We start from the raw sequence: 16,941 nt of genomic DNA on the forward strand, positions 1-16,941 counted from the left end.
AAATACACTTCTAACCCGAGTTTCCACAGCACAAAACTCAGGCCAGTTTTACAGAAAGATCTCTGAATTTTTTTATAGTTTTGACACTGAAATCATACCATTTTTTTACCAATAAAGAGAAGGGAGAAGGAAAAATAAGAAAAGGATAAAATGGCATGGAAAGAGGCTGGAAAAGAAAAAAACCAAAATAGGAGCAATAAGGTTTTTTCCCTTCTTCCCATGCTACTGCCCTTCTTTCCCATGGCAAAAAGGGGAAAAACAGCCCCCGCTTTCAGTGAGTCTTGTTATAGTGGAGCCACAGTGCAATGTGTGGAGCTCAGGGTGTTCAGATGCTTCTGTATGTACATGCATCGTTACTAGGAGATGACTAGATTTGGTACCAGGATAATATTCCACCATTGTGTGGTGTTTTCCCATCTGATGTTGCCTTTTCCCCAGTTTAAAAAAAGAGAAACTAATAAAAAAGAAAATTAAAAAAGATACAATAATTGTTACTGCACACTCTAATGAATTATTGTGTTCAAGGTTCCTACAAAAAAAGTAATATTATACTCGGCTTATGTTTTAATTGATTTATTAATATTTTATCACAGGAATGTAATTTAAGCTCCTCATGATTTAGATCTCATAAACCTTTAGCATTTTGCAAATTCAAATTCCAATTTAAAGCCAGGGCGAGCAATTAACTTTTCTATCATCTTGTCAGGGGAGAAGGTTCGTGTTTAATTTGAGACAAAGTGACAGAAATATATATACACTGTATGTATTACCCCAATTTAATTTATGAGTCAGCACCATCCACCTTCCAAATGTAGATTTAATGGCAGGGGAGGAGGGAATGGGGGGAAGACCCCCTGCTATTGTGTCACTTGCTGCAATATCTGCCCCAAATTCACTATGAAATACTGCCCCTGGCTTATTGAGATACAGGGCTAGATTGATTACAGCTCTATTTTCAACCCTTTTGTTTTAATTTCCATTCACTCATCACTTTCTCATATAGAGGACGTTCTCTCAAATGTCAATTAGCATTTCCCAGCCAGCAATGGGCAGTTGAAGCCACAGCAGGTACTCCCATTGCCTGTCCCAACTGTGCTGCTTCCTGCCCCCAACAGTCCCCCTAAAAGGCAGCTATCAGCCAAAGAAAGCTCCCTATAGGATTGTCACAAGTTAATACCTGTGGGGCCAAACCCCGTAGTCCTCCCTGCTTCATCAGTCACACTGAAGTCTGCATGGTTCTCATTTGGTTAAGCAGCAAACAGAATAGGAAGTGGTGCTACTCAACTATCCTGGCTATTATTTCCCACTCAAAAGGACATTCCAACCTCTTTATGTGTCATGAAGAAAACCAGCAGTCTAAATTTGCATGGGCAAAGATCTGCATGAACAAAACAGTTGGTTAGCATGTGCTGTTTTAATAAAGTAAGGGAAGGGCTATTCTATGGCTACCTGCCAGGGACTTCCCAGATCTGCTCTCCCCACAACACAGCACAGGATAGCTCAGGAGCTGGAAAGGTGACTGAGAACATGGCCCACGTATCACCTACTGGTCTTTGCTGTGTCCCTAAATACTTAAATAAAGCAAGCTGTCCTTTAACTTTTCAAGGGAGGAGAGACTTCACTGATGTGGGAGCACTCTGCCATTGCTGTCAGCAAGCCTGACAGTCCTATTGTATCGGGGGAATCGTTTCAGAAAGGAAACTGGGGCCCATTTCCAACACTTCTAAACACAACCAAGCTGAATCTCAAGAATCACAAAATCTTGATGCTGCAGACTCAGGCCCAGACAGTCCAAGATACTGGAATAATGAGGTCTCATTTTAATTTCTAGAGCTGTCACATGCACTGCATGTACAGATTCATCTCTACATCCAAGCCTGGGTAAGTACAATTTTAAGTTTCAGTGTTCAACAAACATGTCAGATGGAGCCAAGTCAGAAACTTTCTTCCTCCTCGTGAAATGAAAATTTTGGCCCTCATCTTCAAAACATTTGAAAATCAAAATTTCTTTGAAGTAAACAAAAAATCTCCACCAGTTTAAATTAAATAAAATATTTTAACTTATTCCAGCCCACATCTCTGGAATTCTTAGTCATCTTTATTATTATTTTCTTTCCTTAGAAATAGAAAAAGAAGGCTCTTGTATTGAAAAATACAATTCCTTTAAGCATGCAAGCAAGCAAACAAACACAAAATGTATCTGTATATATGAAAACAGATGAAAAGTTCATCCAAATCTTTTCTCCAGAACTTTCCGTGCCATCTTATAGCAGCTTATGGTAAAAATCTGCATAGCAGAACATAGACTTGGGGTACATCCATTACACAAAATCCAAGTTGCAGAATATCTGATATCCAGCCATGTTTCACTCTCAATACACACTGGACTTGAAGACAAGCTTGGAAATCTTGTTTCATGTCTGATTCATTTATGAAGCTTCACTCTAATTTAAAGCCTTATCACTCTCTAAACTCAGGTAAAAAAAAAGAGCTCTGCTGTCATGCATATTTTTAGACAAATTATAACAGGGTCTTTCAATTTCCTTTGTTCTGTGGTGTCTGCACTGCTGTTAGACACCATCCCACACTGGCATCACTGCTGAGGTGTCCTAATACTTGTCTGAAAAATACTATTAACTGCACATCACAGGCATTTGAAGTGCATAAGAAAACCATAAACTTAATTACACTAGAGTACTGGTGTGATCTCACATGAAATTTGAGCTTCTGTTATTAAAATAGGGAGATTGCATTTACTTAATGCTTCTTACAGTAAAGCAGTCAATTCTAAACTTTCAAGATTGTATAATCAGACAAAATACTGGGGGGAGGAAGAGGCTGTCTGTGGAATTTACTAGCACAAACATTTCACATGTCAAGCAGCAAAAATTTGTTTATTCTGCTAAAAAGAATATTCCTTGAATTCCTATTGTATATGAAATAGCATAGCTAGTCAGACTGCACAGCATAAAGACTCGGACTAGAAAAATTTACAGAAAAGAGTGATTGCCTTATCCCATCCCCCAAATATCTCAACATGTTCTGCATTTCAATCATCTTTTAAATTCCTAGATCTTTTCTTAATGCTTCACAGCCATTACATCCACTCATGACACTGGGAAAATTTTGTTCCTTTTTCATGAGACATCCACTCCTAGGTCGAGAGGAATTTTGGTTTTGTCACTACTCTTTTGTTATCCAAGATATCTCTGCCTGAGCCTATGAAGTTCATCTGGGAGAAAAACCCCAATGAGGAGCCCTTCCACTTCCAAAACCACAGCCATGAAAAGAAGTGTATTGTTCTTGAACTAGGATCATGAATCCATGGCACTTAGCAACACCCAGTTTTTTGATACTGAGCTGAATAACACCTCTTGGAATAATTAATCACATCCAGAGACACTGATATCCCTGTGGGTACTTGCACTTGCAGGTCTCCATTTAGAGGCAGTGGTAATGGCAGGGGTGGAGGGGGGAGGAATTAAATAACTTACCCCATCATTCCCTAACCCTCAGAGTAGCAGAAGAGCTGTGTTACACAATGCCATTAAACCACCCCTTTGCTTGGAGAAAAGTAAAACCACCCCCCTTCATTTTCTTCCTGTGCCCACCAATGTTACTCCCACCTCTTCACTCTCTGGGACTTTGATTAGGGAAGGTGTGTACAAAGCATAATGCTTTCCAGGCAAAGGCTTGCCGAACATGCCTACCTCACAGAAATCCAGAAGTTTCCAGGTGGTAAAAAACTTTGCCAGGAGAAGAGTCTTAAATCTGGTCATGACACAAACCTGCCTTGAGAACTCATCAGCTGGACTCTGAAGACAAGGATGCTGAATCTTACTTCTGAACATTACAATTTACATATTTAGATTAGGAAAAAAATTAAATTTTTAGATGTTTTATCATCAAAGATCTCTCCCAAGGGTAATGGCTCTGGCAGGAATGTCAAATCTTATATTGCGCGTTGTCAGAGCTATTACACAGCAATGTTTGCTGTTCATGATGCATTACTTCAGACATACTCAGCTGACTTTGGCTTAGGCATAAAAAAATCCTATGTTTTTTGAGAATTAACGATGCCTAAGGTAGCACAAGAAAAAGAAAATTCAGATTAACTTGACTCACACCTGCTCCTTCCAGCAAAAAATGTGCAGTAACTCCAGTTGGACAGAAGCACAGCAGCTTTTAACACACAAGGTAAAAGTAAAATTGTCTGTTGAGGAGTGCATTGCTGTAGCAATATCCCACTTAGAATCAAGTTCCTTTGAGTTATACTCATTTCCCCTCTCAGAAAAGGGGAGAAGAACCTTTAGGGTGGGCATAAATGGGGGAAGAAATAAGCTTCTTCCAAGTCTTCTTGAAAATTCTCATTCGAAAATTATGTTACCACATAGTCTTCCAAATCAGTATGGTTTTGACTCGCTCTCCTCCAACTACTAAATTACAAAAAAAACCCAAAAGACAAGCCAGAATGACACCTTAAGAGATTAAAAACAGAAGTAGTAGAATAACCTGAGAGGCAAGGCCACTCTTTGGGAAAGGGCACTCTTCAAAAAGTAGCTTCTGAAGCGCACCTACACAATTCATACACTACTGTATTTAACGTTCCTTTTCATGTTTGCCCAGGTTCACGTCAAGGGTACTGCAACCGAAGGTGTTTCCACAGCAAATTTTCATGTCCGCTGCAATTTTCCCTTTCAAATTCAATACAGTAAAATGAAATGAAGCAAAATGAAACAATCTTTATATACCAGTTCAGCAAGCATTCCCTAGACCTCATTGTGCTGCATCTCTCATCAGCTCTAATTTACTCAGACAAGACAGAAAAGATTTGCAGTTCCTATTACATTTTCCCACCCTATTTCCCATTCTGTGTGTAATTTTTTTTCCTTCAAATAATACTGATTGTGTCAACTGGAGGGGAAAAAAGAAAAAGAAAGAAAGGAAAAAAGAAAGAAAGAAACAAGCACTCTTTGTATTCTCTCTGTAGTAATAAAATATGAAAAAAGGAATTCACAAGAAAACAGCTGAATTCCCAGTGCTTAGAAAACGGACCTGGCTACAGACAGACACATTCTACTTAGAGCTGCATCTCCTGCTAAACTGTCAAAGTGTCAGGAAGAGTTGTGTGCACTTTTGTCACTGAATAAATGTTGAACATAGTGCATTTCCTACCAACTGGAAGTCAAAATCCTGGAAATTGCAATTTTATTGGGAAAGTAAGAAAAAAAAAACCAAAAAAAACCCCAAACACGTCTTGTGCATACCAGCAAAGTGATGCAAGACTAGGTTCAGTAACTACTGATACTGACTTTATTTTTTTCTTTAAAGGAAATCAAACAGAATGTTTTAAAAGGTAGAAATAGTGAAGAGTTAAAACAAGTAAGTGAACTGGTAAGAGAAAGCAGAAATACTGACTTTCTTTGCAATCCACCAAAAGATGTCTGATTTTACAAGCAACTCAGGCATATTTTTTGCTTTAAGCACATGCATGCTCTCACTGTAATCTTGAGAATAAAAGCACCCTTTTCTTTTCTGCTATGTTCTGCCTCATTTACTAAACAATTTCCAGTGTTAGCAGTAAGTGAGGCAACTGGCCCTAAAAAAAACAGCTGCTTACTAGAAAATCTCTATTCCACCCCAGACCAGGTCCATCAGGTGTTTTATGAGAAGATTGGTTCTCACCAAAACCAGCATGTGACCCAAAAAAACCCAGAAAAGCACAGGGAAGTTGAATTAAGGTTGCTCTGTCAACTTCAGTTCTAGTGTTCACAGGTGTGACTTCAGGTAAATGAAATATTATTTCACTTTTTTCTTCCCCCATGCATTTAATTCCCTGAATTTCCAAACAGCCAAGTGAAAAAGAGCATCTGCTACATATCAATGTATATTGATATGTACAATGTATATTTGATATATACAAAGTGCTTTGTGGCCATCAGCAGTGTGGTGAGCTGCAGGACCACCAGACAGACCTCTGCCTTTTGAGAGGCTTCATTAAGAAGCTCATAATCGCAGTAGGTCCTTCTTATTTTCATAGAACAGCTATTGTCAGGGTGGTGAAATGCACAAGCATAGAGTATAATAAAAAAGAATACTTCCCTACCACAAAGGTCATTCAGTTGATTTCATTCCAAACCACGAAGACACAATAACTTTTTGATGTTATTAGAATATTTTAGCATAGGCAAAAACAATTTTTTTTTTCTAGTAGCAGATTTATAAATAGCCCATCTGAGGCAGAAGGAGCTCTCCCAAAACTTTATTTTTAAAGCTAATAAAACTAATTAAAATTTGCTACATGTTAATAAAGCTTATACTCAAATGAGAGTGGTTTCTGTGATGGTAACTGCAAGGCAGTGAAACCAGTGTCTAATAAATGTAGATAAAGTGCATGAGAGAACAGGAAGGAAAGTGCAAGGCAAGCTGGAACATCCAAAACACATAACTTTAACTTACACAAACATAACACGAGCATGGGTTCAAGGGAAATTCCACCTAATAGGAGAAATGGTGACTGATTAAGCTGACTCCTCCTACACATACATTATGTTCAGGCAGCTATGCTCATTCAGTTTAGTGGAAGAAAACGCCTGCATCATTCCCCAAATCTTGTACACAACCCCACTGCCCAGGGGGATTAAGCTGCTGATAATTAAAATAAGTGAGAAAGGGAAGATTTTTTTCCAAGACTGGGGAGAGAAGTGTGAAACTGGAACAGAGGGGCAGGAGGGGTCCCAGCCAACAGGAATTTTGTCATCTGTAACAACCTCAGTCACTTCCTCTTGAGGGAAAACACACATCATCCTCATCACCACTGAATGAACTGACAGTGCAATACTGTTGTTTGTTAATTAGATGAAAAGCTGAAGTAACTTGATCCCACCAGACAAACTCTGTATGGCTTTCCTCACGGACCTGAAGGTTCTGCTTTACTGAAGTTCCTGCCACCACAGCCATCCCTTTCACTGGAAGCACAAAGACAAATTCACTACTTTGGCAGGAGGAGAAAAACAAACCACCCACTATTCATTTGGTAGTGTTCATAAAAGGCACTATCCTGACTTCACTCCCCAAACTGCATTGCTCCTGTAAATGTATACATTACAAACATGCAGGTCTGGAATTTACAGTCAACAAACAGCATTACAAACAACCACTAGAGAATGTATAAACATCTGTAGGAGCAAAAATACTCAGTCTGGTTGCACCACACACAGTGTTTATTTATCTTCCCTAAAAAAGATCAATGGGAGAAGACATTTGAAACAACTTTTTAAACAATGTGTCACTTTGTGTTAGTTTATGTCAGTAGGGCTTCTTCCAAGTACTGGTGTCACAGTAAGATTTGGATATGTTAGATAGTTTTCTTGTTCCTTTACTGTAGTCATGGCAGCTAGGCATGAGAGAATGGAGAGGAGAAGGGCTGCTAGTCTGATTGAGCTACTGATTTAACATTTAGAATCTCTGCAGCTCAAGAGAAAATTGCTGTGTATTTGTAACCTGAATGAAGGTCAGTAACTTTAAAAGGTCAGCCTGAACATTTAAAATCTTATTGTTACTAATTCTCTACCAGCTCCCAGTTGTGTGAATGCCAATGAGCAGACTCAGCTCTGGCTGGGCTGAGTAGCAGTTAGTCTGCACCTCTGAACAACAGGTCCTCAAAAAAATACAAAAGGAGTTTTGAAGCCACGACTTTCTGCCATACAAGTGAATGACTCCCCTTTTCACTCAAGGCACACTTCTTCAAGCACCAGAGACACAGATTTCCTTAGTGGGGTTTCCTCATTTGTTGCTAACTCATTAGCTTTGTGTCAAGGCAACCAAGTTTTCTCTATCCACTTATTTCACTCTTTAGGCATACACAAACTATTTTGGTGCCATCTTGCACTAATTTACACAATATCACAAGACATGGTGATGATTCTTAATAATACAGCTCCCCACAGTACACAGGACTTCTATAACCCTTTTAGTTCAGAGATATCCAAGAACTTTGCAAACAATACTCTTGCCTCACAAACCACCTCCACTGTGTTAGGTCTGTGTCATTAACCATACTTTGCCATCAAGATAAACTAAGGCAGAGCAAGGTAATGCAATTTAGCAGGTTACAAAGACTGCAGAAGGATTAAGAGCAGAATGTGAGTTTGTCCTTTCTAGTTCCCCAATTTGTCAGAAGGACAGTCATCTGAGATGGTAAAATTCAACAGAAGTTATGATTATGTCTCAGGTAGATTTACATTTCTAAAATGTAAATACTACGGAGTAGAGTTTATGCTGTTGGCCTTTCAAGGATCTTCTGATTCTACAGAACTTTTTAGATACTATAGGGAAATATCCACAGGAAAATGAAACCTGAGTTTTCTTAGGATTTGACTCCCACCTGATGCTCAGACAGCAAAGCATGCAGAGTCTCAGGACTCTGTGTCTGGTATGTCCCCCTCTCACTTAAATAATTTGCATCACATACTCTCCTCCTCCAGACCTAAGGCACTAGACTTGTTGGACAATTGATTTGTCTAGATTTCTAGCACCAGAAAGAATTTATAAGAATAGAGGAACATCTGTGACCACATATTTGGTAGTAAACGTGTTTTAAGGATCAGTGTCTTACAGAGTAGTCACAAAGCCCAGAAGGAAATATTATTAATTTTCAGGCTCTGGTTTAAGCCATGTACTAGTGATTCTTTGCTTTACTTCCTACCCTAAATACACTGTAAAATTTGTCATGACTCCCCATAAGTTAGTGCCTTCAATGCTTATTTTTTCAAGGAAAATTTCACTTGCATTTCTGGTGCAGTAACCTTCTAGTACTGCTGGCCTTATATGAAACAGTCTTTTGTTTTAATGACTTCAAAAATCTCTTAAGATCTTTTACCCAGGACTTTTATGAGCAAGTAGCTTTCTGCTCTGGGAATGTCATCCCCATTACTAACTGAAAAAAGTACTGCTTATGTATCCCACACCAACACTGAAACATAATCAAATAAGGAATACTGGTTAGATATTAGACACTGAGCATACTAAAAGAGACACACTGAATCTTCTGTAATTGATGGGAAAACATAGCTTAGTGAAAACAGATCTTGTTTCACAGGAATCCAAAATTATAGTTTTTAATTTAGTGCTAAAGGGGAAGAAGAAACACAACCTAACATGGGTTCCACTGATAAGGAACCCTACATTGCTACAGCTTTTAAAGGCATTACCCTGAAAGAAACACATTTTGTATGCGCATACAGGATCTTCAGCCATAATAACACATGAACAACTGCCATCCACGTTACATTATCACTATCCCACTTACCAGTGCTTAAAAGGTGACTGTTAGATTGACCAAACTCCCTTAATTTGTGATTTTTCTAGTTATGCACCCTGACCTATTAAGTGGGCGCACCTTGCACCCATGCCATTAAAAGACTCCCCTGCAATACATTTGCCCAAATCAGTGCACTCAAACTCATACAGAAATTATCCAGCAGCATGAGATGACTTGGAAAAAAAGTCTGCCTTGCTGTGAAAGAAGAATTACCCCATCAGAACTATCCCCCTCACAGCTTTCTTTTTTTTTTTTTTTATTATTTACTTTTTAATGGAAGCAAAAACCCCTATCATCTCACCTACTCCTTTTTTAATAAGGAATGACTGCCGTGACTACCCCCATCTAGAACCACCATTCACTGCCAGCACCTCTGCTCTCCTCGTGTGCTTAGAGAATAACTGATTAGCACTTTGCATAATTAACCTGATTAGCACTGTGCATAATCAAACTGATTAGCACTTTGCATAATTAAAAAGAAATAATAATAATAACAATAATAAGCAGTCGGTAATAGCAAAAGCTTCTAGTCCCAATGCCTGTTTGTTAGCTCTAGGATTAGTTTAGTGTGGCATATTTTATTTCTTATAACTATTTCTTTAAAGTTGCAAAAACTCCTGAGAGGTGCAGCTTTAAAAATTCTCATTTATTATCAAGATCACTAGTGAAAAACCTTAGTTGTTCCACTATTACAGCTTAGGATTTCTTGTGCTTCTCACTGCTGAAGCTGAAGACATTAACAGGATGGATCTGATCTGATGCACCAGGGGTTTGGTTCTCATATCTACCTACAGTACTGTTGTTGGATTCATCATCACAAGACACAGAAGTCTCACATCTTCTAAAGCATATATATACTTGCAATATACTTCAAAAGTAGGAAAGCTGTATTATGATTATTATTGTTGAGATGGATATGGTAGCAAGATGCAGATCCTCAGAAGTAGGTAAGGCACTGAATCCTCTCCTGCCCTGAACAATTATTCCAGACCACAGGGAGCATGGGAAGGAATATGGAATTGATCAAATCCCTAAACCTACATCACTCTTCTCCCATTTGAGTATCACTCACCTACATGTATTTTTTTCAACCTGATCAAGAATGTGAAAGCTAGAAGGTGCTTTGCTAGACTGTTCCACGTCCAGTGTAAATCTCACAATTAGGGTTTCAGTGTTAATCACCACCTCCCAAAATCTCAAGAATGTGCATAACTACACCTAACTAGATTGAAAACTCTGTGTAAAAATCCATGTTAAATGCCTACATCACTAATGACTCAGTTCTCCTGGACATTCAATTACAGACAGCCTAGAAGAGTGGTGCCCTGAGTGAGTCAGTAAAGCACCAACATTTTCTGCTTGCTAACATGGCCTAATCCCTCCTAGTCACCAATATATCCCATGTTACAACTCAATTTAACCTCATCTCTCTCTAGCATCCTTATATTACAGCTCAGATTTCCTTTGCATTCCTCACAATCTTCACCTTTGCATATTCTATTATGCCTTCAAGAGTATCTGAAATATTCACTGCCAAACCTCCACCATGCCCTTACAATCACCCTGCCTACATTTCCCACTGGGTAGCAGACACTTTATGGCTTCTCTGCTGACTGCTAAGGCTAGGGTGGTTGGGACACTGGGCAGCTGGGGGTCAGCTCGTTCTGAGTGATCAGTCTGACTGCTCTTTAGCTGCCCAGAAAGGAATGCAGTGCCCAGACTGCACACACTGCTCAGATGCAGCACACAGCATGGACCTGTCCTAAAACTGTGGCAAAAATACTCCCTCTCTGCCAAAGCTTCCCTTGTAAGATCTCTCTAATAAGCCAAAGAGGAACTGATAGGTGGAAATGGCAATAAAAGATAATCTTATCATAACTAGCTGGACATGAACTACTCATGCAGAGAGGTCTCTCCATCACTCTAAGCTAAAGAACCCATATGAACAACGAGGGGTGCAGAGCTAGCTACTTCACAAGTTGTTTAGTTTCAGTAAAAATGTGTTGCTGTAGAGATTTCTCAAGTCCAAATGTTCATGGGGAAGGTAGTTCCAGTAATTCTGGGAAAGAAGCCAATCCTTTGGTTTTGTATGTAAATATTTAAACAACATTATTTTTATATACATATATTTTATACACATATACATATATGTCTTTAGATTTCCAGTCTTGCAAAACTGCAACAGAACAAATAGGCAAGTTGACATACAGCTATCTTCTCTGCCTGAAACCATGCTAACAGACCATCAGAAACAAAATACAACAAAGACTTGAAAATAATTGAGCCATATCACCTTTGTATATTGGTCCACTTAAACAGAAGTACTGAAAGGTCAGGAGTAGAAATTCAAAATGTAGAGACAAGTCTCAAATTTCATCTCCGTGGAAGTGGCAAGAAAATAAGGGTCATCTCTTTTAAATCTTTCAGAACCTAGATGGATATAGGTGCTCCATCCATAGATGTGGAATCTCCAGTTTTGGATGACACAAAGCTTCACATTCTGAGCATTTTAGTGTTATGACATCTGACAGTAAAGCTGCAACTTCATGTTTAAAAAGGTCATTGCTGCTTCATGTTTAAATCAGGTCCATACCTCAAAAGGGATAACTTGGCAGAAAATATAAGTGAAAGAATGGAAATGCATCTGGCACTGAGCACTGATGAATAAATAAAATGGGGGAAAAAAAATAAAGCTTTAAAATTGTTGAGGAGAGGGTTGACAAAATGGAGGAAGATGATTTAGTGAGACAAGGTACCCAGTCAGGGCATATGATGAATAAATCAACCTAAGAAAATAAAATTTACCACATGAATTCCACCTCTATCTAGTCAGTAAGCAGAAAACACACCCTAGTACAAGGTACATGTGTGTAAATTCATAGCCACATGACTTAAAGAAATAAAATACTTATGAGTGCAATACTTACATGTCTGTACGTATAGCACAGCCAGTGAGTCTTAGGAACACAGAAGTGCACATACATAAAAAACACACATAAAATAGGACCAAGAGTAGGGCAAGCCTTTTAGAAAATATTTTAATGGCTTTATAAAAAGCCTTCACCCAAAGTTTGAGGGGCTTTTGCAATCTTACATTTTTCTATTGCAAAATACACCTGCTTTCTTCTCTTTTTTCCCCCCTAAACTAAATATTTCTTCCATCTAATGACTCTCTTTATTAGACAGCATCTAATTTGCATACATTTACATACAATTTAACTGCTAGCTTGTGAGAACAAAGAAATGGCTCTGTATTGCACTGAAGGACAATACTCAGAAAGGAAGGTATAAAAACCAGCTAGCTCGGTGGCTGTATATTCCCTTTGTTTCAGAAATACTAGAGTTTTAAACACACTACTTAAAGGGTGAAAAAGATTATTTCATCAAACAATGAAAAAAGATACAGTGCAGCTTCCTTTTAACGCATTCTCTCTCTGGCCTGGTTAATGGGATTTAAGGGTCCAATATTTCTTTGCTTTCTTCTGTTTCTTTTATTAGAACTGATGGATTTAATTCTGTCACATATTTTACTTCATATTTTATTCCTATAACAATCTATGCTGAAGTTCAGCTGCAATGCTAATTCAATACTATCTTCCTTTCCTTGCAGTCAGCCTGGAATACAACTGAACGACCTCTGATAGGCATGAAGTGCTCTGCCCTCAATGCCCAGTGCTAATGGATTTTCAGGAGAGTCTGCCAGAGCTTTACCTCATGGCAACAAGTCTAGAGATAATGAAAACTTACCATGTAGCTGACTGGGAATCAACAGGAAGGGAAGCAGGGCTGAGCTCCACTTGTGAGAACAGGGAGGGACTGTGGTCACAGTAAATGCAGGATGTAAAGGATGCGTCAAGCCCTCTAGTTCCCTGAGGAGAAGGGGGGGGGGGGGGGGGAAAGACGAGAAAATTATATTTTAAGACCTTGCATGATGGAAAACTCTTTAGAAACAGTTGTCAGGAATTCCAACATATGCCCTACCAAAAGCCTGATACAATCAGCAAAACTTTTTTTCCAAAGGCTGTGCAGTTGGGGTGCCAATTGCTTAGGACAGCTACAGATATAAACCATGTAGATTTGACATAACAACCTTGCAGGAAAAAACAAAAAAAACCAAAAAAAAACCATTCCAGATTGCACGCTACAGATGCCTACATGCTCTCAAGTGCAAAACCTAAGGATACAGAGTAGTTTTCTCATTCTAGCAGAGCTGCTAGCTTCACTTCTGACCTCTCCTCATCCCAACATCCAACTCAATGACTTGTGCTCAGTAGGGCAGAAAAATTAAAGTATCACCATTCAGTGGTGTAGGGATAGGTGAAAGATGACCCAATCACTGACTCAAAGGGCCTGTCCTACAGAAATTACAAGAGAAACCTCTTCTGGTGTAAACAGACCTACTGCAATGGAATGGAATAGGACCAGTCTTGGTAAAAAGCACTAGGCCAAGTGAGTCTGCACACAAAGCAGGTATAGAATTCAGGACCCAGCAGTCATCTGCTCCATTCAGTTTGCCCCACCCAGGCATGTGGCTTTATGTGATCAGCACAAGACTAAGTGTTAATTCCATAGGAATTCTCACTCCAGCATGAGGAGCACAGTAGCACTGTTACTGACCATACAGGAGCCACATCTCAAGCTGTACACACAAGAAACTTGTGCTGATACTGCTCTGATGTGACTCACTAGCACTCAAAACACATTATGGATTATTTTCAGATGCAAATTTTAATTTAAAGCTGGCTGAAATGGTAATGAAGTTTTAGCTCTTTTTCAAAGGGGAGAATTCCCTACTGCTTATAAAAATGTTTTCTTTTTTTTCCCTCTGCCTGATCTGCTTCTAGTGACATACAGCAACCAAACCTCATAAAAGAAATTAATCAAGCCTTCATATCATTTTCCCTTTTCAAGGGTGGAAAGGTTGAGGTGTGTGATCTTCAGTGTTTCTGATGTATACCAAAATGATGCATTAGAAAACAGTGGAGGAAGGAAATTCCAAAGCCACAGTTCCCCTGATTATCATATCCTATGCTCACAGCTGTATCTTACTGAAACCACTGGATTATCATTTCCAGAACCTTACAAGCATGGTTGTGTTATGATGTAAGCTGATTTTAACTGGAGCTGTCACAATACCAACCTTCCCTTACCTCCTTCCTCTCCTTGTCACATGTCCCCAGGTCCACCCTAGAGCCAGGACTGTGTAATTGCCTGTTTCAGGAAGCTTTCAGCTGAATGAAGGTTTATTGCCCATGTGTTTTTAGCCACATCAAACCCTCATTGCAGCTCGAGATCTAAGCAGAAAATCTGAGGATTAGAGCTAGGGAGGCAGCAGAACTATTCAAGTGGAGGAACAGCAACAGAGCAGCATCAACGCTGATTATTTTAAGCTGCTGTAGACCTACACCTTGTGATATCTAGGGCTGCTTTGGTATGACACAGGAGAAAGACTCTTATCACATAGCTGGAACTCAAACTAATCACAGCTTTACAGGTAAAAAAGACCCCACCTCACACAGTAACCTAAAATAAACTGCTGGACTATGCAGATCATACAAAACAGATGCAGTTTGCCTCTGATGAAAAATAGCTTGAGATAATGGTGCACTGCTACAATCTCCACCAAGGGCATTTTCCAAGTGGCAGGTTGAATTAGCCTCAAGTGACATACATTACAGAGTAACACTTCCCTGAGGCAATAAGGTACGGTCCCACATTCAAATGGAAAGAATTGAGGCAAATGATAAAGCATGTGATTAAGAACCACTGTTACCAGAATATGGTGAAGCTCCTGAAAAATTTTTCAAGGACTTCAGAAAATACACTTGGAGATAAAGAGCAGGAATTTTCCTTTACATCTCTGCAGTAACCACTACTACACATCTCTTTTGCTGATTTCCAGGGAAGAAATATCAATTCAGTCCTGACTAGAAACTAACTTTGTGGCCCTCAGTACCTCTAAAGCCACTCTATCCAAATAGCTGTGCAGGATGGGCGTCTGGATTTCAGCTGAGTACAGAAGACACTGAAGTTCCCTTCCTTTTGCTTCTCTGCTCCAAGGAATTGGAATATTTTACATCCTATAAGCAAGATCCTTTGGTGGTAGGGAATCACCTGACACCACCAGCTACAATATCTTCAGGAGAAGGAGTCACTAAGGAAGAGCTTCACTAGCCAGTTAGCACCTACAGGTGATTCACAATCTTTGGAAATTAAAGTGACTGAGAAAAAGAATCGGTGCAGACACCTGATCTTCACCTGTTTTCATCAGATCAACAATCAATACCCATCTTTTCAGTACTGCAGTTAGAATTTGTATTGCTAAATTAGAACCAGGCCTCAAGGGCAAGACACCAGACCAGGCATAAGAACTGGTGACTTTTGTTCAATAACAAAAAATGCTTTCCAGCATATGAGAGTCTGAAGCAATGGCATCCACACAACTACTGTTTTTCATTCCAGTCTTCTACACACTCTCAAGATGGTTACAGTTATTCTATCCACCATAGACAGCTGTATGGGTTGTTACACAACCCATGCTGGTTCCCCCAACAGGAGTTTCCCAGTTTCCTTCAACTGCCCTTAAGGTACAGTTACCAGTACAACCAATTTGTGTAGATAGTCCTCCTGTGGTGTTACTGAATACATTTCTCTGCAAGATAACTGTCCTTTGGAAAACATGCATGCTTAAATATCCACATGATAACATATATGTGCAGACACACATATAAAAATAACCTTGGCCAATACCTGTTTGATGGAATCAATTTTACTCTTTCTACAATACTACATGTGCCCACATCAGATCTGACTGTCTTTAAAACAATGACAGGAATTTAAAATTGTAAATTATGCCAACATTTGAATACTTTATATTCAAGTGCTCTTGATCAGTTGAAAAGTGTATTACCACAACACTAGCCTCAAATTTTATCTTCTTTTTAACAATTCTTCTTGGAGCTTAAAGTAGGTTAAGCAAATCGTTCATCAGATTTTTCCCTTTCTTTTCTTTTGTTGCTATACAGTCTACTGACACTGAGAGATGAAAATGTAAAAAGCTGGTTTAAGCAGAAGAATAATTCAGTGGAAGGGAAGTCCTGTTGCACCAAATTAAGTATTGGCATTTATCAAGTTTCACTCTTTGTACATATTGGTGGGATTATCCAAAGGAAAAAGGGTGTGATTCTCTTTCCACTTAAATTATGGTAAAGAAGTCTAAGTTGAATCCACCAGCAGCATACTCAGACCAGTTTTGGGCATTTTTGAAAATCCTCCTCATTCCAACCTGCCCAGAAAGTGGGCATAAATAAATAAATAACTACACAAACTTCCACCACCTTGTGTCCTGGAAGCACAAGCAGCAGTTTGTGCAGCTCTATCAAGTTAAGGATGCTGCAAGTTTCTTTTTAAATACAATATTTCTGAAGTTACTTTTTTCAAACATTCACTTAGATTTGACAAATTATATTAAATACAATTTGCCTCAGCAGCATTTCAAAGCATGACAGGCAGAGCACGAGCGGGTCATTTTTACAGGAATCTCCTCAGTTGTGTAGACAGCCTGGATTATGTATGCAGGCCCACACTCCCCGAGATAACAAAATTACCCAGCTCACACT

At 39.1% G+C, this 16,941-nt stretch overlaps 1 protein-coding gene across 45 annotated transcripts in view; it reads right to left on the minus strand.

The window, feature by feature from the left end:
- The window catches only part of ZBTB20 (zinc finger and BTB domain containing 20), a 471,634-nt gene that overhangs the window by 339,068 nt on the left and 115,625 nt on the right, over nt 1-16,941 (minus strand). For 31 of the 45 annotated variants that reach the window (XM_021548925.2, XM_021548918.2, XM_021548940.3 and 28 more), the window contains one exon: nt 13,070-13,191. The exons of the other annotated variants lie outside the window; for them this stretch is intronic. The gene's annotated coding sequence lies outside the window, so the exon portion shown is untranslated. The remainder of the gene's footprint in view (nt 1-13,069; nt 13,192-16,941) is intronic. 45 annotated transcript variants of the gene reach the window in all.

This window comes from Lonchura striata, chromosome 2, assembly GCF_046129695.1.
Source record: "Lonchura striata isolate bLonStr1 chromosome 2, bLonStr1.mat, whole genome shotgun sequence".
NCBI lineage: Eukaryota > Metazoa > Chordata > Aves > Passeriformes > Estrildidae > Lonchura > Lonchura striata.